The 21533-nt window shown below is 36.7% G+C and overlaps 2 long non-coding RNA genes across 2 annotated transcripts in view; one reads left to right on the plus strand and one right to left on the minus strand.

The window, feature by feature from the left end:
• The window catches only part of LOC309652033, a 1052931-nt gene that overhangs the window by 1022432 nt on the left and 8966 nt on the right, over nt 1-21533 (plus strand). The window contains exon 2 of the long non-coding RNA XR_014258521.1: nt 5997-21281. This is a non-coding gene — a long non-coding RNA (uncharacterized lncRNA). The remainder of the gene's footprint in view (nt 1-5996; nt 21282-21533) is intronic.
• LOC309652043 overlaps nt 1-21533 on the minus strand; it is a 605073-nt gene that overhangs the window by 440282 nt on the left and 143258 nt on the right. The gene's annotated exons all lie outside the window — the stretch shown is intronic.

Consider the following 21533-nt stretch of genomic DNA (forward strand, 5'->3'; position numbering starts at 1 on the left):
GCCTCTCACAGGGAGATCGGCTCAGTGCTTTGTGACCACCTAGAGGGGTGGGATAGGGAGGGTGGGAGGGAGACGTAAGAGGGAGGACATATGGGGATATACATATATGTATAGCTGATTCACTTTGTTATAAAGCAGAAACTAACACACCATTGTAAAGCAATTATACTCCAATAAAGATGTTAAAAAAATTAGAAAATAACAAATAAAGCTGGGCAAGTACAGGGCTTGTAGGCTTGCAGGTGCAGCCCAAAAGTTATCTTTTCAGAAATGCTTATTATGTATCTGCAATCCTATGAGAACATTTAGCAAATTGAGGCTTGTAATGCTCAGTAGTACTAATCAATCACTCAGTCACACTTAGGTGACTGCTAATTAGTTGCAGCAGATAAGCAGGCATAAGCACAAAGAGTAGACCACTTGTTTAGCTACAAAGGGGAAACAAAAACAGAAGAAAAACTTCTATATACATAGTCCAGATTGATATTGATTAATCAGGCAGCAGTAAAAAAGGCTTTCAACACATAATGGTGAGTACAGTTATGTCTAAATATATGCAACTGTAGGTCCAATATTTAAGTGGGATTACACCTGTCCCTGTGCTCTCTCCAAAGACAGCTTATTTGGATGCCAGGGGGACCTCCATGGGAAAGAGGAACATGATAATCTTTCTGACACTTGCAGGAGGAATGCTTTTTTAAATTATTCAAAATTAAGATAATTCTGGATTTTCTTTTGTTTCTTTCCTCTCCCTGTGGTTTCCACGTTGAAGTAGGTTTAATATAATGTCTCGTTATCTTTTCACTTTTTACGTTATTCACGCAAGTCAAACAGTTATTCACAACCAGTCGTCTCTTGGGGAAGACTGGGGCAAGAAGGTAGAGCAGGCAGGAAGTTACCACTAGAGTTTCAAGAGCTCTGAGTAAAGTGTGGGTGCAGGTCCTTTATTGAGCAACAAAACCACAAAAGTAAGTGACTTTCTTTCAAGTCTCAATATTTACTCCATAGAGAAAGTGACAACAGTCCTTCAAGGAGCTAGATCCCGGAGCATAACTTCCAAATCTAATCTAGCCTAACAGTTTAAGGAAAAGAAAAATTGTTTTAATAGACATTTCATACAGTGCAATCAATATCCAGTCTGTGTGAAAGCAACAATTGTTAACTGGTTTTCAGAGAAGAGCGTGCATCATACTCAGGCTGATTTGATTGTTTTGACTGACCAGGGCATTCATTCATTTTGATCTTTTTCACTAAATGGTCAAGTCAGTGAAAATGAGAAGGCAAATGGTATGGTACGGTACATAGTGGTACATACCTGGGTTTATTATTCAAGTTCCACCACTTACTTGCCAGGTGATACTGAGTAATTGACTTTAAACTCCGAGTCTCAGTTTCCTCACCTTTAAAATCCTAATAATAGAATCTGACTGTAAGGGTTAAATTAGATGATGTATACAAAGATCCTACTAGAGTACCTGGCACATACAGATACTCAATAAAAATCAGCCTCCCCATTCTTTCCTCAGCCCACTGGGTGTTTATGGACACAAACATAAATGGATTAAAGAGTTTCACATTAATTTTTGGCCAGTATACTCATTACTGTTATGCTCAGTTTATAATCTGGTCTTAAAATAATATTTGTGTGGCCAATTCATCCAAAGAAATCTAGATTAATAGTTGATTTGGGTAACATTATTCTAATCAGAGGGATTTATTCTAAGCATTGTTAGTCTCTGTTTTTCTGGAATCAAGTAGATTATGTTGTTCCAAGTTCAACTGAGTATTTTCAAATAAAACACTTCATAGTGTGTAAGTGACGTGTTCTAGTATTCTCCCATATATAGATATATCACAACAATTTACACATTGCCCGTTTCTGGTATTATAATTTCTAGGAAAAATAAGGTCAAGCTGGTATGTGGGGAGTAGGAAGGACATTAACATTGGATGTCCATGGATAGAGAAATTTCATGGGATCATAGGCAGCAGGATAAATGAATGAGGAAGGGAAGCAAGAGGAAGAAATGGAGAAGAGGAACCAACAAAAGTAGTAAAAACATCCCCATCCAAAATAAACAAATAATAAAAGTTATCATTTATCAGTAACTCTTTAAACCACACTTTCAAGTGAACACTTTTAATTTTGTTAAAAGTGCTATTATTGTCTATATTCTACAGATGATGAAACAGAGGCCCAGGAGGGGATTCAATAAACTGCTGAAGGTAGTGGAGCTAGCTAGTAATAGATCTGGGATTTAAATCTGTGACTAGAAAAAGGCCAAGTCTATTTTCTTTTCTCCGTGCAATGCTTTGCCTTGTGTTCTAAGACAGAGATCAACAAACTATGACTGCAGGCCAGATCTGGCCCTGTGGACATTTTATTTGTAAATAAAGTTTTATTGGAACATAGCCAGGCCCACTCACTTATGTGTTGCCTATAGCTGCTTTCTTGCTACAATAACACGGTGGATAAGTTGCGTCAGAGACCACAGGGCCCACAAAGCTGACAATATTCACTGTATGATCCAACCAAAAAAATTGCCAACTTCCTGTTCTAAGAGCAAATAGATGAGTTTAGCTACCAAGAAGATATTTTTCTGGAAAGGTAGCTAAAGTAATCATTGGTTACTGAAATGTAAAAATAAATGGTTTAGAAATCAAATCCAATTAACATTTTAGGGCACTGTAACCTGTCATTCTCTCATTTCAACCCTCACAATAACCCTATGTAGTGGGTGTGACTAACTATTTTATACAAAGTTGGAAACTGAATCTCAAAGATCTGAAGGTATCCATTTGCCCAAAGTTGCAGTTAGGCATTGAATAAGGCTGATATTTGAACCCAGACCTGTCTTACATCAAGTCTAGTGCTATTTACACCACATTTGAAAATCTAACTAGGAATATAGGTATAGGTGATGAGGAGCAGGGGGAATATGAAGCCAAATTTCCTGATTTCTTTATCTGGAAGGATTTCCTGTTTTCTCAGTACTCAGCAAGAGCAAGTAGAAAAGAAAGACTGTGTAAAGTCCCTGTCAGGAAGGGAGGAAAGAGCAGAGTTGTTCTAAAAGAAGAAGCATGGTATCTGATTTATGCATGAAATCTGTAAATGTTGCCATAGGAAAAACATGGTAGGAACCGTGATCATGAATTCATTAGGAAACCTGTGAAGGAAGGGGTCATGAAGAGTCTTGATCCCAGGGTTGGTGCAGGAAAGGGATTAGGGATCAAAGAAAAGATATTTTGGAAAGTCGCCTTAGTGTAGACCTCTCACACTCAAGATCAGGAGATCGGGGGACACTGCTGCAGGAATGGCTTCTTGGGAATTCCCTGGCGATCCAGTGGTTAGGATTCCACGCTCTCAGTGCCAAGGGCCCGGGTTTGATCCCTGGTAGGGGAAGTAAGATCCCACAAGCCATGAGGTGCGGCCAAAAAAAAGAGAAAAAAAAAGGAGTGGTTTCTTTGTCATTCATGTTGTTTGTCATCGGTTCAATCAAGTTCCACTAGGTTAGCTCTCCAAATTCCAGGGATATTTGGGGCTGGGGTGGAGCCTCAGGTGATTTTTTTTTTTTTTTTTTTTTTAGGTAAGAAGGGGATTTATTTAGAGAGAAACACATTCCACAGACAGAGTGTGGGCCATCTCAGAAGGTTAGAAAGGCACCAGGGTATGGGGTTGTCAGTTTTTATAGGAGTGGGTAATTTCATAGGCTAATGAGTGGGAGGAATATTCCAGCTATTTCAGGAAGGGGCAGGGATTTCCAAGCATTGGGCCACCGCCCACTTTTTGATCCTTATGGTCGGCCTTGGAACTGGCATGGCGCCTGTGGGTATGTCATTTAGCTTGCTGATGTGTTACAGTGAGCTTGTATACTGAGGCTCAAGGTCTAGTGGAAGTTGACTTTGTCAGCCATCATGGACCCATTTGATTCTAATCAGTTTATGTCATGTCCTTGGGCTATGTCATTCTTTCAAAGGTTGTGCCCTGCCCCCTTCCCTCCTGTTTCATTCCCATGTCAGAGATTTTACTCCCATATTCTTACAGGAAGCAGAAGGGCGATGGTCCCTCTTCTGTAACTGCTTCAAGGATGAGTAAGGGCATCACCCTGCCTGTCAGGGAGTAAAAATCCCTGGATGCCAGATCTAGGGGCCCCAGGGGCAGGACAGCTCCTTGTTTTAAGTCAGTATAGGCTGGAATCCTCGCATAGCCATCATCTTGGTGTGGAACTGTTGTAACTGCTTCCACAGACTTTCTATGAATCTCCTTGATGATGAAGCACTTTTTGTAACAGCATCAGAGTTAAAAAAAATCTATAAATGACAAAAGATTTAAAAGGCATGGTAAAAATCTGATTACCGTGTAATCAATAAAGAAACTTGGTTACAATAACCAGAATTACGAATGATTACATTTAACTTAACATACCAAATAATCCTAGTTAAATATTTCTCTTTAAGATACCTCAGGGGACCTCTAAAGTACCCCAAATTTCACTGGAAATCAAAAGAAACTTAATTAAAATTTGATATTTGGGAAATTTGTTAAAAAGTTTTAAAACACTTGGTCAAATAAGATCATAGGTCACTGCGAGACAATACTTATTCTTTAACCAAAGTTACAAAAGATCTCAAAAGCAAATACAGATCACTTAAAGTCAAAGAAACTCATACTATCTGTTATTAAAAGCAGCATTTCAGGGCTTCCCTAGTGGCGCAGTGCTTAAGAATCTGCCTGCCAATGCAGGGGACATGGGTTCGAGCCCTGGTCGGGGAAGATCCCACATGCCGCGGAGCAGCTAAGCCCGTGTGCCACAACTACTGAGCCTGTGCTCTAGATCCTGCGAGCCACAACTACTGAAGCCCGTGTACCACAGCTACTGAAGCCTGCGCACCTAGAACTTGTGCTCTGCAACAAGAGAAACCACCGCAACGAGAAGCCCTCGCACCACAACAAAGAGTAGCCCCCGCTCGCCACAACTAGAGAAAGCCCGCACACAGCAATGGAAGACCCAACACAGCCAATAAATAAATAAATAAATAAATAAAATCTAAAAAACAAAACAAAACAGCATTTCAAGAAAACTTTGGAGGGAGAAACCAAATCCAGTCTTGTCCCAGCCCACTCCCAACAAAATCCATTTTCCCAACTAAATTTAATCCAATCTTAAAAAATCCTGATCATGTACAACTCTTTTCAGTATTTTTTCCCTCATTCCTCCTGCCTTCTTTTACTGAAAACATACAAATTTATAACAGAATAAGGTTTTATTTCATCTCTAGTAAACTTAGGTACAACAGAAGTTATACTCAACATTGATGACGCTAAAGACATGTATATGTATATATTAATCAAACCAACAAGTTTAAGCCACCTTCAGTACCCGATATCAGTTTAGTACTGAATATTTTCCAGATGACATGAACCTGAAATTCATTGTGGCCAGATTATTTTCTGAGTATTTATATAAGCACTTAATTTTTTAAAAAGCCAATTAAGTAGAGCTCTTTTACAAATTAATTTTTGGCAATACCATACACCTACAACACACATATAGATACATATAAACACACAAACAAACACAATGCCTTCAGAGTTCCCATTCTAAAATTTCAGTCCTGTGTCAGGTACAACATAAAACCCATCAGTTACAAGGCGTTGGATTCAAATTGGGCTTCTGGCGGATGGAACAAATCAAGGTCACCTATCTAGATGGCTAAACTCATTTTACTAGTGTTTACAGAAAAGACACTTAGGATTTCTATTTATATTGACAAGTTAAGTTCTAAATTACTTTACCCTCTTTTTCTTTAACTGATTTATTTTTATTTATTTATTTTTGGCTGTATTGGGTCTTTGCTGCTGTGCGTGGTCTTCCTCTAGTTGCAGTGCGTGGGGGCTACTCTTCATTGTGGTGCGCGGGCTTCTCATTGCGGTGGCTTCTCTTGTTGCAGAGCACGGACTCTAGGTGTGCGGGCTTCAGTAGTTGTGGCATGAGGGCTCAGTAGTTGTGGTGCACGGGCTTAGTTGCTCTGCGGCATGTGGGATCTTCCCAGACCAGGGCTTGAACCCGGATTCTTAACCACTGCGCCACCAGGGAAGTCCCTACCCTCTTTTTTAAAACTTGCATTTAAAAAGATGGCAGAGATAAGGGTTCCTGAGAAGACCAGATAGGACATATTCATCTGAAAGGTACGGGCAAGTTCCTCCTAGGATGACTTTGTTTCCCGTTTGTTTAATATTTACAAGCCTCTTAAGAGAAATAGGGAAGGTTTTGGGAGTGGTAAAAGGATTGATGGGCTTTGGATTATTTTTGGAGCCACACCTCTGGTCCTGTAAAGACTACATTTGTAAAACAAGGACAGTTTTGTTTTCTTTTTCAAAGAATTGGGTGGTTACCTCAATAATATTGAAGGACTGATATAACCCATTCACCTACGTTGGAAAGTTTTACTTTTCCTCATTTAGTTTAGGGGGCCTCAGGTGATTCTACTATGCGGCCGATTGAGATCCACAGTCTCAAGCAGAAACTATCATTCTGGAGCCTGCATCAGTGATTTTGCACAGGCTCTCTTGAATGCACTCTCCTCTTCTTCAGTCTGTCAAAACCCCTTTATTCTCCAAAACCAAAATCAAATATTGTCCCTGACCTTTCTAGTAGAGTGGATATATTATATATGAGTGTGTATGGCCTTTTATCTTATTTTATCCAACAGTTGCTCACCCCAGACTGAATTCTTTGAGGGCAGGGACTGATTCTTACTAAATTTTTTTTTTTAATGTTAGCCTCTAGGGCAAGGCTATACACATAGTAAACATTCTATAAATATTTTTAATGACAACCCTTTTGAAATAGAATTATATGTTTAGGCAGACTAAATATAGGCTCCTTTATTAAATTGGATCTAACACTTTGCCCATTCGGTCATGTGAATTTCAGGTGTCCCTACACCTAACCCCCACCACATGTGTACGTGCATAAAGCTTTCTCAGGGCCACATCTATTTGGCCAGGATTGGTTGAGGTTAACCTATCCTTATTTCTTAACACAGTGCCTGACAAATACTACAAGTTAAATAAATATTTCATAAGATATTTGTTGAATAAAGGAATCAGCAGAAGTAATTTAAAGATAAGAGGCAAATACCATTGTCTTTGACAATACATAAAAGCAGAATTAGGAATCCAAAGAGTGATTCTTTACTAACTCCTTAATGTTCCCTAACAGACTATCTGAAAGGGAGATAGAGTTTGTGGATACAGAGCAGGTTGCTAATAGGGAATCACAAATCTGGCAGAAATCAAAATGAAGATAGGCTGCAAAGGTAAATGTTTTTGTCTAGCACAGACTCTGGTAATGCAGGCAGTGACTCTATTTGAAGAGTTACTTGACACATTAAGCTTGCTTCTCTGGAAAGTGTCTGAGAAGTATTTGATTAAAGTTCTAGGCTTCATTTTCAATTGAATAAAATGTAACTTGAATTTCCACACCTATTTTGCTGCACTGTAATGCTGTAATGACAGTTACTCCTCAGACAGACTATATCGGGGCTTACTGGAAAGAAGACAAAAGCATATCTTCTTAGACACTATTCCAAGGGTGAGCAAGATGTCAACAACATTTATTGAAAATCTTCTGTGTGAGAATCCTTCACCATCAGCCTCATTCAGATCAGGCCACTGATTCTCTCTACCTGAAAACTTAACCTTTGCGCAGTGCCTGAATTAGGTTTGAACGGGGCTTATTGAATTGCCACCATACCCGGGATGGGAGTGGTGGTGAATCATTCTGTCTAGTATAAACTAACTACATGGTAGATCTACAACCCTGGTTTGCAACCAGAGTTTTGTATCAGAATTGTCTAGAGAACATTTAAATCAAAGCTTATTGAAAAATCTCTAATCTTTAACCATTCCCTGCCATCACCTCCCAAGGGGAGATTCTAATACACCCTTGTTGAAGAGGGAAGTGAAATTTTAAAACGTAAACTTTTAAATGCTCCTCAGGTGATTAAGGCATGCTTTCTTTGCCCCTCTGCTCCTCCAGAACAGTTAGCACAGTGTGAGGATTCTTACAGGGCTCCCGTAATCTTGCCTGTGTCGCTCACACCCGTACCATTACTCTCATAGGCAGTTTTGAATGGTAGGAAAGAGTATGATCTCCATATTTGAATCCGTGTTGAGGAATCTATTTGTTGAATGACCCTGGGCAAATCAGTTAAGCTTTCTGAGCTTCAATTTCTTCATCTCTCAAATGGAAATAATAACACCAATGTCTTGGGCTTAACAGGATGATTAAAGTGTCCAAAACTCTTAGGAGATGCCTAGAAGAGTCTTTATATCAGCAAGAATTTAGTCAGGAAAACCACAAGCAAAAGAATGGCTTTTCTTTCTCTTCATCCTTCTAAATCTTACACAAAATCCTCCCGTTAGTAGATTCTAAATTAGAACCCTTCTGGCAAGAGGATCTGGGAAATGTTTCCAGCCTTCCTGCCCCAAAGATACAGGGAAGAGCATGGAAAGGGGTGAAGATAGTATTGGGATGCCAAATGCCAATCTAATATAACACTCAATAAATGGTCAACAGAAATGATCATTTATATTTATTAGTCTGCCTGTGGATTAGCACTGGGTCTTGGTACTCTACCCTGGATCCAGTCCTATTTGACTGAGGTGTGATGACTTCTCACTAGCCTGGTATAGCAGAAAGAACACAAACTATGGAGGCAGGCATAATGGGGTTGGGACCCTTACTCCAGCTGACATGTGATGGACGTCCCTGAACAAGACTGGATTGCTGGTGATCTCTCTAGGGCCCAAACGTTTCTATCTGAGCTTCTCTCTTTCTCTTGGTTTCAGCTCTAGACCATTTATGACTTCCTTCTACTATTATACTCCTGTATGCCCTCCAGCAAATTCCAGCCAATTACAATAGCTATAATTTCCTTTTTTAGACTTCATTAAGTGAGGCTGCTTGGAGAAACAGAAAAAAAACGGTAGACTGGGAATCAGATCTCAGTTGCAGCACACAGAAGCTGTGCACCGTTTAAAGTTTTACTTAATCTTGTTGCACTTTTGTTTCATTATTTGTAAAATGGCCCCTAGAGAAGTTTATTCAGACAATCATGACATATTCATTCACTCTTGTCACTTTGCTATGGCTATAATTCCCTGTACTATACAGTATATCCTCGCTGCTTATCTATTTTATACATAGTAGTTTGTATCTGTTAATACCATAACCCTAGTTTGTTTCTCCTGCCTTCCTTCTTTCCTTTGGTAATCACAAGTTTGTTTTCTATATCTGTGAGTCTGTTCCTGTTTTGCATACACATTCACTTCTATTGCTTTTTAGATTACACTTATAAGTGATATTTGTTTTTCTCTGTCTAATATCACTAAGCATAATATTCTCTAGGTCCATCCACATTGCTGCAAATGGCAGTATTTCATTTTTTATGGCTAAGTAATATCCTACTGTATGTATATCTATCTATCTATCTATCTATCTATCTATCTATCTATCTATACCATCTATAGATAGTATCTATAGTATCTCTTAATCCAATCATTTGTTATTGGGCACTTGGATTTCTTCCATGTCTTGGCTATTATAAATAGTGCTGCTATGAACATGGGGGTGCATGTATCTTTTTGAATTATTGTTTTTGATTTTTCCAGATATATACCCAGGAGTGGAATTGCTGGATCATATGGTAGTTCTATTTTTAGTTTATTGAGGAACCTCCATACTGTTTTCCATAGTAGCTGCACTAATATGCATTCCCACCAACAGTGTATAAAGGTTCCCTTTTCTCCACACCCTCTCCAATATTTGTTATTTGTAGACTTTTTGATGATAGCCATCCTGACAGACGTAATGTGATACCTCATTGTGGTTTTGATTTGCATTTCTCTAATAATTAGCGATGTAGAGCATCTTTTCATGTGCCTGTTAGCCATATGTATGTATTCTTCAGAAAAATGTCTATTCAGGTATTCTGCCCATTTTTTAATTGGGTTGTTTGTTTTTTTGATATTGAGTTGTATGAGCTGTTTGCACATTTTGGATAGTAACTCCTTGTCCATTGCATCATTTGCACATATCTTCTCCCAGTCAGTAGGTTGTCTTTTTGTTTTGTCGATGGTTTCCTTTGCTGCGCAGAAGTTTTGTTTTGTTTCATTTTGTTTTTATTAACTCCAGACTTTATTTGAATTTCACCAATTTTTCCATTGATATCCTCGTTCTGTTCCAGAATCCAGTCTCTGGTACCATTTTGAATTTGGTTGTCTTTTTCATCAGTCTGCTCTGGTCTCTGACAGTGTCTCAGATTTTCCTTGTTTTCCATGATAGTCCCAGCCGGGTATCCTGGAAAATGTCTCCAGATCTGGGTTTTTCTGATGTTTATTTCATGAAGGGATCCGTGTTATGTCTAAGTTTTGGAAAGACTACCACAGAGGTGAAGTGCCCTTCTTGCTATATCATATCAGGGTATAATCTCCATTTCTGAGAACACCTGCTCTAGGTTTTTTTTTTTTTAATTAATTTTTATTGGAACATAGTTGCTTTTCTCTGTTGTGTTAGTTTCTGCTGTACAGCAAAGTGAATCAGCTATATGTATACATATATCCCCTCTTTTTTGGATTTCCTTCCCATTTAGGTCACCACAGAGCAGTGAGTAGAGTTCCCTGTGCTATACAGTAGGTTCTCATTAGTTATCTGTTGTATACATAGTAGAGTATATATGTCAATCCCAATTTCCCAGTTCATCCCACCCCCCCTTCCCCCTTTGGTATCTGTGCAAAAAGTTTTTAAGTTTAATTAGGTCCCATTTGTTTATTTTTGCTTTTATTTCTTTTGCCTTAGGAGACAGACGCAAAAAAATATTGCTACTATTTATGTCAAGGTGTGTTCTGCCTATGTTCTGTTCTAGGAGTCATGGTCGTTTATCTTAAAGATGGCTGCTCTCAGTTCCTTCCCACCCTATATGTATAAGTCTTGCCTCCAGCAAGAAATGGAGCTCTTCCCTTCAGTTTCTTGAATTTGGATTAGCCCAGACTACTTGGACCAATAGAATATGGCAGAAGTGATGCTGTGTAACTTCTGAGGCTAAATCATAAGTAGCCATGCAGCTTCTTCCTGGGTTTTTGGAACACTCCATCTGGGAAAAGCCAACAGCCATGTAAGGAGTCTGATTTCTCTGAGACAACCATGCTGTGAGGAAGCCCATGAGAGCCATATGGAGAAAGAGGTTCCCAACCAGCTCTAGCTGTTCCAACTCTCCCAGCCCAGGCACCAAACATAAGAATGAAGAAGCCACTTTTATGAGACACCCTAGTGAGAACCACTCAGCTGATCCCATTAAATAATAGAACTATCAGAGATAAGGATTAATTTTGTTTTATGCCACAGATTTATAAGGTAGTTCGTTATGCAATAATAGATAAACGGAAACAAACTCTTCTTTCCAAGACACATAATTACCACTAAGGTACTGGTTTAGGAATGATTCAAGTATATCATATACTCTTTCAGGAACTATTTTCCCCTTCCTATGAAAGCAAAAGATATTATATTGGAGGAGTGAATTGTATTAGTTTACATAATAAGTACATAGAATGTATTTGGTTAATGGTGATGGCAAGTTATAATTATGTAATTATACATGCTCAGAAATATTTTGTGTGTTCCATTAGCTCAAACAGAATGTGTTAACTTGGTGGATTTAGGAGAATTGGCTTTGGCCAGTTAGACAAATGAAAATACATGTAAGATGAAGGATGAAAGAGGGAGGATAAGGAATGTTTACATTTTTGTGATCCAAAGGCAAGCCAAGAACTAAAATTTTACTGAGTAGAGAAGAAGACGTAGGTAATAATAAACTTTCCCCCATACTCCCCTGTTTTGGAAACCCCTCTTCATGATAATGCTATTGTAATTAGGGAAAAAAACATGGAAATGAGATAATTAGTAATCCTGGACAGAAGTATATGTGATTTTGTCAGCACTAGCTTTCAGAGAAAATTAAGATGGATTGTGAGAGGATTAGAAGAAAACATAGAACTTGAAATCATATATGGGGAGTCTTGGGTGGTAGATAAAAGTGATACACTGAGCCAGGGTGCTCTAGATCCTTGTCACTTTAAGTGTGGTCCCTGGACCAACGTCACCTGAAAGCTTGTTAGAAATACAGAATCTTGGGCCCCACTCCAGACATACTGACTCAGAAGCTGCACGTTAAAACAACCCCAGGTCATTCATATGACACTAGTATTTGAGAAGCATTTATCTAGAGCACTTTAAGCATGATATCTACCTGCCATTTTTTTTCCTACTACCTCCATGGTCACAAGAAGTATAAATAAATCAAGTATGCCTGAATTCAAGTTGCCCTACCTGTCCTGTTTGTTGTCACTATTGAATGGGAGGAATTTTGGACTAGGAGATAACAGAACTCATTATTTTGGTCGCTTTTGTGAGTTGGCTTAGGTTTCAAGCTATTGTGGCAGACTGCTACTGGAATTGTTTCCCTTGTCTCTTTCTGCTGACACAAAGTACAGTAGTGTCCCCTCCCCCACTCCCCCGGCTTATCTGTGGTTTTGCTTTCTTCGGTTTCAGTTACTGTGGCCAACCATGGTCCAAAAATATTAAATAAGAAATTCCAGAAATAAATAATTCAGAGTTTTAAATTGCACGTTGTTCTGAGTAGGGTGATGAAATCTCATGCCATCCCGCACTGTCCCATCTGGAATGAGTTGAATCATCCCTTTGTCCAGCAGATCCTGCCCGTTAGACACTCAGGATCAGATCAACTGCCGAAGTATCACAGTGCTTGTGTCCAAGTAACTCTTATTTTACTTAATAATGGCCCTGAAGCGCAAGAGTAGTGAAGCTGGCAATTCAGATATGCCAAAGAGAAGCCATAAAGTGCTTCTTTTAAGTGAAAATGTGCAAGTTCTTGACTTAATAAGCAAAGAAAAAAATTGTATGCTGAATTTGCTAAGATATACAGTAAGAATGAATCTTCCATTTGTAAATTTGTGAAGAAGGAAAAAGAAATTTGTGCTAGTTTTTGCTGTTGCGCCTCAAACTGCAAAGTTACAGCCACAGTAAGTGCTAAGTGCTTAGTTAAGATGGAAAAGACGTAAAATTTGTACAATAAGATATTTTGAGAGAGACAGACCATGTTCACATAACATGTATTGCAGTATACTGTTAAAGTTGTTCTATTTTATTATTAGTTATCGCTGTTAATCTATTACAGTGCTTAATTTATACATTAAACTTTATCATAGGTATGTATGTATAGGAAAAAACAGTATATGTAGGCTTTGGTACTATCTGCAGTTTCAGGCAGCCAGTAGGGGGCCTTGGAACGTAACCCTTGTGGATAAGGGGGGACTAGTACATAATATTGCACAGAGGGAGAAGGGGAGAGGGTCAACATCCATGTTACATCCATGTCTTTCTGCTGAGTGTAGACCACTTTCCAGTGTCCTTCCAAAGTAAACTACCAGAAACCAAGCAGGGATGGGTATGATAACAAGCAGCAGGCCCCCCGTGGTGATGAGATCCCCAGATGCGGCCTTACATACCAAGGTCTCTGGCTGTGGTTCATTAGTTATGGGGTTCCAGAAAATGAAATCAACACATGCCTCATTAAGAAGCTAACTGATTTGTATAACTGGATCTTGTCAACAGAGGCTGAACCTGAGCCACCACAACAGACAGATGTGAACTATGGCTCAGTTCTCAAATCTAAGCTATTTTGTAGATCCAGAGCCCCATGAATGAAGAAATAATCTGGCATTGCTAAGGAAAGACACAAGTACATTGTGAGCTTTCTCCTCATAGTCTTCCCCAAAGAAGGCTTATAGGTATTTATTGGGATAACAGTACTCTGGGGAAAGGTGAGAATCAGAAATTTCAGGCAAGACTGAACATTGACATGAAACTAATTCTAGTTTCTGGGAAGCCAGAACATAATTATAGCCCACTAGTAATTGAAGTTTATAAGGGTCAGGTGATAAAAATAATTCCGACCAACGTCTATATCATGGCAAGTCCAATTAGACTCTGAATGCATGGTGTGTATGTGTGTATGTGTGTGTACAGGTGTGTGTGCATGTGTACACTGTACCTTTATTATAAATTCACATTTGGAGTTCTATCTTGGCTCTCTGTTATTCTATATTTGATCATTTTGACATGATTATTACACTGCTTTATCCACTCTAACCTATTAATAATTTAAATATCTACCATGGCTAGCCCTTATTTTCAGTTTTGTTCCCCATCTCCACCTCAGTTGCATGTTCACATTTTAATTTTTCCAAAATCAGTTTGCAAATTTTTTTAAAGAGTCACATTATCATTTTGATTAGGATGAAATTAAATTTATAGATTAATTTAAGGACATTGACAGCTTTACAATATGGAGTTTTCCTAACCAAGGACAAGATTTGTCTTTCCATTTATTTAAGTATGATTTGTGTCCCTTAGAGTTTCAAAGTTTTCTCTAAATAAGTTCTGCACATTTCTTGTAAAGTTAATTTCTGGTTATTTTGTCCTCTTACTGCTATTGTAAATGGTACATTATGTCTTTGATTTTCTGAAATTTGAATATGATAAGACTAGTATTTTTTTTTAATTTATTTGCTTTTTTGTTTGTATTTTTCTTGATTGATGTTCTCCAGGCTTCCTGGATCTGTGGTTTGTTGTCTGAAATTATTTTTGCAGAGTTTTCATCCAGTTTTAATTCAAATATTTTTTCTGTACTATTCTCTTTTGATTCTCTTTCTGGTTTTCCATATATTCCTATTGTATACTTTCTGGAATTTTCTCACAGTTCTTCGATGTTCTATTCTTTCATTCCTTTTTTCCCCTTTTAATTCCCATTTTAGAAGTTTCTATTGACCTATCTTTAAACTCACAGATTCTTTCCTCAGCCATGTCAAGTCTATTGATGAGTCCATCAGAGGCATTTCTTATTTTTGTTACAGTGTTTTGATTTCTAGCATTTCTTTTTGGTTCTATATTAAGAGTTTCCATTTCTCTGCCTCCATTACCCATCTGTTCTTTCATGTTGTCCTGTTTTTCCATTACAGCCCTTTATATATTAATCATAGTTATTTAAAATTCCCCATCTGATAATAACAAAATCTGTGCCATATCTGACTCTGATAATTTTGTTTCTTCAGACTGTGTTTTTATTAATTTTTTTTCCTTTCAGCATGCATTGCAATTTTTAGTTAAATGTCTCACATGATATACTGGGTTACAGGGACTGAAGTAAGTAGGCCTTTTGTGTGAGGTTTTATGTTTCTCTGGCTAGGAGTTCAGCTTGTGTTTTATATTTGCTGTAGATATAAGGGACAGAGACATCAATTTCCCCTAGCATACTTGCTTTTATCTCCCCTCCTGACTTTGGATTTCTCTGACTACTCTTCTGCAAGGAGTCTGTATCTCGCAGCTCTTTCAGCTATTGCACTGGAGCCCCAATGATGAGGTGGTAAGGTGTTGGGGAGAGGGGTGTTCCATAATCTTCTGATTATATCTCAGCCCATTGGCTGGCCTGTCTCTGGGCTGTGACCTTCACAAGAATTTCTCCAGGCATACCGATTTTTTTCTCTCCCTGTCTTCTTCTCCATTCCCTGGCTACAGCATTTCCAGTTTATTTCCTTGAAACCCTGAGCCCTCTTGACTATTTTTTTTCCTCCCTTAGGTGAGGTAGGAAGATTGGAAGAGGCTGGAGTGGGGAGGGATTATTTTCTGCCTCTAGGCTAAAGCTCTGGCAAAGTGATTTTTCCTGGAAATTTGGTTTTTGTTATGGAAAAGATGATGGACATATTTCACAATGACTATTCTTCTTCCCAAGCCAGAGCCAAGAGAGGCTCTTTCTCAGATCCTCATCTTGAGAATGTGGTAGAATTCCTATGGTGAAAGTCCATGTAAACATGAGAGTTCCCCCTAAGTTTGTGATCCCCCCAGGAATTTCTCACTCCTATTCTAGTCCATACTCAGTTTATAGCAATTTATCCAAACTACCATTTAAATGTTCCTACAGCATATGGATTTCAGTGGCTTTTTCTCCAGGTAAGTAAACCTTGGGTCCTGTCTCTCTCTGGATGTTCTTGTCTTTCTGGGTTTTGCAGTGACATCTCATCTTGAGAGCTCAATTCTCTGAAAGTCATTGATTTTAAGTTTGTCCAGCTTTTTCTCACTGTAAAGACAGGAGTGACGAATTTCAAGCACTTTACATGTCAGAACAGAAACTGGAAGTCCTGGTACATTGACTTTTGCTGCCTCTAGGATTTTTCCAAGCAATACCTACTTTTTAAAGCACTGTTCTTTCTGAATTGCTCAGTTAAAATCTTCATGGGTGATTTGATTTTATCCCCTGAATTTACGTTTTATCCCCATTTACGTTTCCTTTATTTTCCTTTAGTATTTTTGGTTACTATTAATATGAATTGAACTGGCCAATTACAAACAGCTTGCTTTATATGCTAATTAACCCACATTTTCAAAGATGAATTCATTTGCATATATGAATATAAACTCTATACAACCTGAGGTAAGAAGATCATCACATTCTTCTATACATTCAACTAAATGGAACGTGGTCAATTTTGTAGAGCATTTGTATCCTAGGTCATTCTCACTTCCCACAACCACAAGCCAAGAATTCTCCCTTCCAAAAACTTTCATCTCTTCTTGGTCTACTTTCTAGTATAGTTTCATTAAGAATTACCTTTGGACTTGAAAAAAAAAAGAATTACTTTTGATTAAAGTAATATTAATCCTAAGACTTTATTACCATGCTAAATTAATTGAAATATTACTTAGGTTAATAATAGCCAGGAGCATTTAAAAACTAGCAAAATGAAGCATTAATCAAGTGGCTTAGATTTTCAGTCATTTTTTGCTTAATAAAATCTTAAATTTGATGATCTTTGCAGATATCATCCTCTATAAAATGCTACCATACAATTACCTAAAATTGGCTCCTGACACATCAGCACCTAAATATTGGGGGATTAATACACTATGGCAATTAATGGCATGTGTTTTGGAGTCAGCCAAGCCAGAGTTGAAACACAACTCAAGCACATGGTAAATAAAGACAAATACTTCTAATGTCTATGCTACTTCATTTTCCCCACATATTAAGTAGAAACAATACATATCTTTAGGCTTGTCACAAATTAAAGTTTAACACTTAAGGTGCCAAGTACACGATAGATGATCAATAAATGGTATGGTAGGCAGGATTTCTAAAATCCTGAAGATACTCTACCCTTATTCTGTAACCTGTGAATATGATGAGGTATCACTGCCATGATTGTATGATGTTATATGGCACAGCTGACCTTCAAATAGGGATATTAACTCAGTGGGCCTTATCTATTCACATGGGCCCTTAAAAGCAGAGCATCTTCTCTAACTGGTGGTAGAAAAGGAGGTCAGAAAGGTCAAAACCCAAGGGGGGTTTAATGCACCATTGCTGACTTGAAGCTGGAAGGGGCCAACATTGTGAATGTACTTAATGCCACTGAATTGTACTCTTTGAAATAGTTAAAATGGTGAATTTTATCTTATATGTATTTTATTTCAATAAAAACATGAAAGAAAATAACTATACATGTAACAAGGCAAGAAAATGTGACTTATTATGGTGGTGGTGAGGACAGCAGTCAATGGAAGCATTCCCTGAGGTAGCTTAAAGAATTGAATTAGAAGATGGAGACTTTAAAACACCTATTATAAGTATGTTCAAGTGCTTAAAGGAAAAGATGGGCATAATGAGAAAAATGCATGTGGAATCTCAGCAGGGAAGTGAGAACTATTAAAAAAAGAATAAATGGAAATTCAAGAACTGAAAAGTAGAATATTTGAAATAAAAATAAAGCACTGCATAGGATTAACAGAAGAAAGGATCAATGGAAGGAAAAATAAATCAATAAATTTTTTAAAAAATCTGAAGAAGAGAGAAAGAATTGAAAAATAAAACAAAGAGACCCTCAGTGATTTGTGAGATAATGTCATCTAACATACATATATACATATATGTACATACATATACCTCTCCCAATGGACAAGAGAGAGAGAATAGGTGAGAAAAGAAATGTTTGAAAAGAAAATAATGGCTAAAAATTTCCCATATTTGTTGAAAAACATCAAACTACATTGTTAAACTGTGTAACATGAATTATTAGTAGAACATTTTCAAAGCAGCCAGAGGAAAATGGCAAATTGTGTACAGGGGAACAATGGTATGAATTGTTCATATTCATACCAAAAATGGTATGAATATTCAATGGTATGAATATCAGCAGATTTCACATTAGAAATAATGGAGGCCCTAAAACAAGTTGATAGAGAAGCCTCCAGTTGTAGCAACCAAAAATGTCTCTAGAGATTGTCAAATATCCCCTCAGGGACAAAGTCACCACCTAACTGAAAACCATTTTATTAAATGTTTATGCTAGAATAGGAAAAGGTTTAAAATTGTTGAACTAAACTTTTACCTTAAGAAGCTAGAAAAAGAAAAGCAATTTAAAACCAAAATATATTAAAGGAAGTAAATTATCAAGCATAAATAAATGAAATAGAAAACCAAAATCAGTAAAAGTAATCCATACTTGGTTCTTTGAAAAAAATTAACAAAATAGTTAATCTCCTAGCAATATTGACCAACAACAGTAAGAGCAAACATAAATTACAAATACCAGGAATGAAGGAAGAAACATTACTGTGAATCCTACACTGATTAAAATGATGATAAGGAGATTTTATGCACAACTTCACACTAATAAATGTAGCAATTTAGATAAAATGGACACAGTCCTTGGGAAACACAACTTACCAGAACTGACTCTGCATGAAAAGAAAATCCAAATAACACTGTATCTAATACAGAGATTGAATTCATTATTAAAAATCTTCTCAGAAAAGCAAAGCAAAACTCCAGATCCAGATAGTTTTAATGGTGAATACTATGAAACACAGAATGTAGAAACAACATCAGTCTTACACAAAATGTTTGTGAAGATAGAATAATTAAAACATCTCAATTTGTTTTCTGAGGACAACATAATCTTGATACCCAAATCTGATAGACTTGTCATGAAAAAAAAAAACTATAGATTAATATCTCTCCTGAACATAGATGCAAAAATCCTTAATAAAGTACTATCAAATTAGAAATGATAATTCTTCATGTCTGAGTGGAATTTGTCCCAGGAATACAATTTCAGTTTAATATAAGAAGAGCAATCATTGTAACTCCAAACATTAAAAGAAGAAAGGAGAAAAACCGTATTGTTACCTCAAAAGATGGAGGAAAAAAATATTGGAAAAATTAAACAACAATCTGTGATAAAAAATACTTAGCAATCTATGAATATAAGGGGACTTCTTTACCCTGATCAAAGGCACTTAAGGAATTTCTAGCAGTAACTTCATACTTAATGACTAATAGCTAACACTTTCCCTTTGAGATCAAGGACAAGACAAAAATGCATGCTCTCACCACTTTTGTTCAATATTGTACTGGATATTCTAGCCAATGCAGTATAGCCAGAAACAAAATGTTAAAGAGGACAGATTGAAAAGAGAGAAGTAAAATTATCTTTATTTTCAAATTTATTGATTGCATGGAAAATCCTAAGAAATCTACAAAAAATTAAAGCTAACAAGTAAATATATTACATTTTCAGGATATGAGGTCAGTATAAAAATATTCATATATTTTTATTCTAGCAGAGGACAATTGAAAAAACTACAATAACTAGCACTTACAATAACATCAAATAATAAAAAGTAAAGTACTTAGAACTAAATCTAGAAGAAGGCACCCAAGACCTCTATCTTGAAAACTACATAACATTGCTGCGAAAAAGAAGAATCAAATAAATGGAGAGACAAATCCTGTACAAGATTTGGAAGATTCAATGTGGGTAAGATGCCTGTTATTTTCAAATTGATCTATATACCTCTCACCATCTTAATCAAAATCCCAGCTTGTTTTTTGGTACAAATTGGAAGACTGATTCTAAATGTATATGGAAATGCAATGGATCTTGAGTAATGAGTACAATTTTAAAAAGATAGTTTGAAAATTCACACTCTCTGATTTCAATACTTACCATAAAGCTATAGTAATTAAGACAAGATTGCATTGTCCTAAGGATATAGATATGACACAAGATTAAAGGAACAGTATAGAGTACAGAAATATACTCTTGGACATGGTGAATTGATTTTGTTAAAAATTTTCTAGGCAATTTGGCTAGAACAGTAAAGTATGTTCAACAAATGGTGCTAGAAAAGCTAGATATTTATGTATGGAAGGAAAAAAACTTTAAATGTTACATATCATCCTAGGCAAAAATTAATTTGAGATTAATCATGGCCCTAATTATAAAAACTAAAACTATAGTTTGTAAAAAATATGTAGTAAAGCATCTTCACAAGTTAAGCAAAGATTTCTTAGGATACACAAACACTTCGTATAAAATAAAAAGTAATAATAAAATGAACTCCATTAAATAAAGAACTTCTCTTTATCAAAAGTCATAATTAAGAAAATGAAAAGATAATCCATGGAGTGGGACAAGATATTTTCAATATATAACTAATAAAGTATTCATAACTATAGTATGTAAAGTATTCCTCCATTAAATTAGAAAAGCCAGACAACTCTGGCTTTTTGACAGAATACATAAAGATGCACTTTACCAAAAAACCATATAAGTTGGACATAAGTTCATGAAAAGTTGCTCAATATCATTAGTCATCAGGGAATGCAAATTCAAAATATAATGAGATACCACTTCACACCCACTGGAATGGCTAAAATTAAAAAGACTGACAACTCTGAATGTTGGCAAAGATGTGAAGTATCCACATCTTTAATACTTTGCTGATGGGAATGCAGAATGTTATCCTCATTGGGGGAAACTATTTGGCATTTTCTTAGAAAGTTAAACATGTACTTTATACATGATCCTGGAAATCCTCATAATAGTATCTCTCCTAGAGAAATGAAAGTATCTGCCACAAAGAGACTCTTACAAGTATGATTTATAGAAGCTTTATTCATCATGCTTGAAAACTGAAAAAAAGTCCATCAACAGGATAAACAAATTGTTGTATATTCGTATAATGAAAATAATACTCAGCAATATAGAAAGAGTTAGCTACTGATATATACAAAGGCATGAATAAACCTTGAAAATATCTTGTTAGGTAGAGAAGCTGACAATAGAGTATGTATGTGTATATAGATACAGATATCGATATAGATAGATATAGATATAGATATATAGTATGAATACGTTTTTATGGACTTCAAGAACAGAGGACACTAATGTATAGTTACAGAAATCAGAACAGGGATTACTTATGGGGGTAGGAATTGGCTAGAATGAGGCATTGGGTCACTTTCTAGTTGATGAAACTATTTCATAAGTTAATTCATATTAGGTTACATGGATGTATATAAGGGTGTGCTGGCACTGGCTCTTACCA

This window comes from Balaenoptera physalus (genome assembly GCF_965194825.1).
Source record: "Balaenoptera physalus genome assembly, chromosome: X".
In the NCBI taxonomy this organism is placed as follows: domain Eukaryota; kingdom Metazoa; phylum Chordata; class Mammalia; order Artiodactyla; family Balaenopteridae; genus Balaenoptera; species Balaenoptera physalus.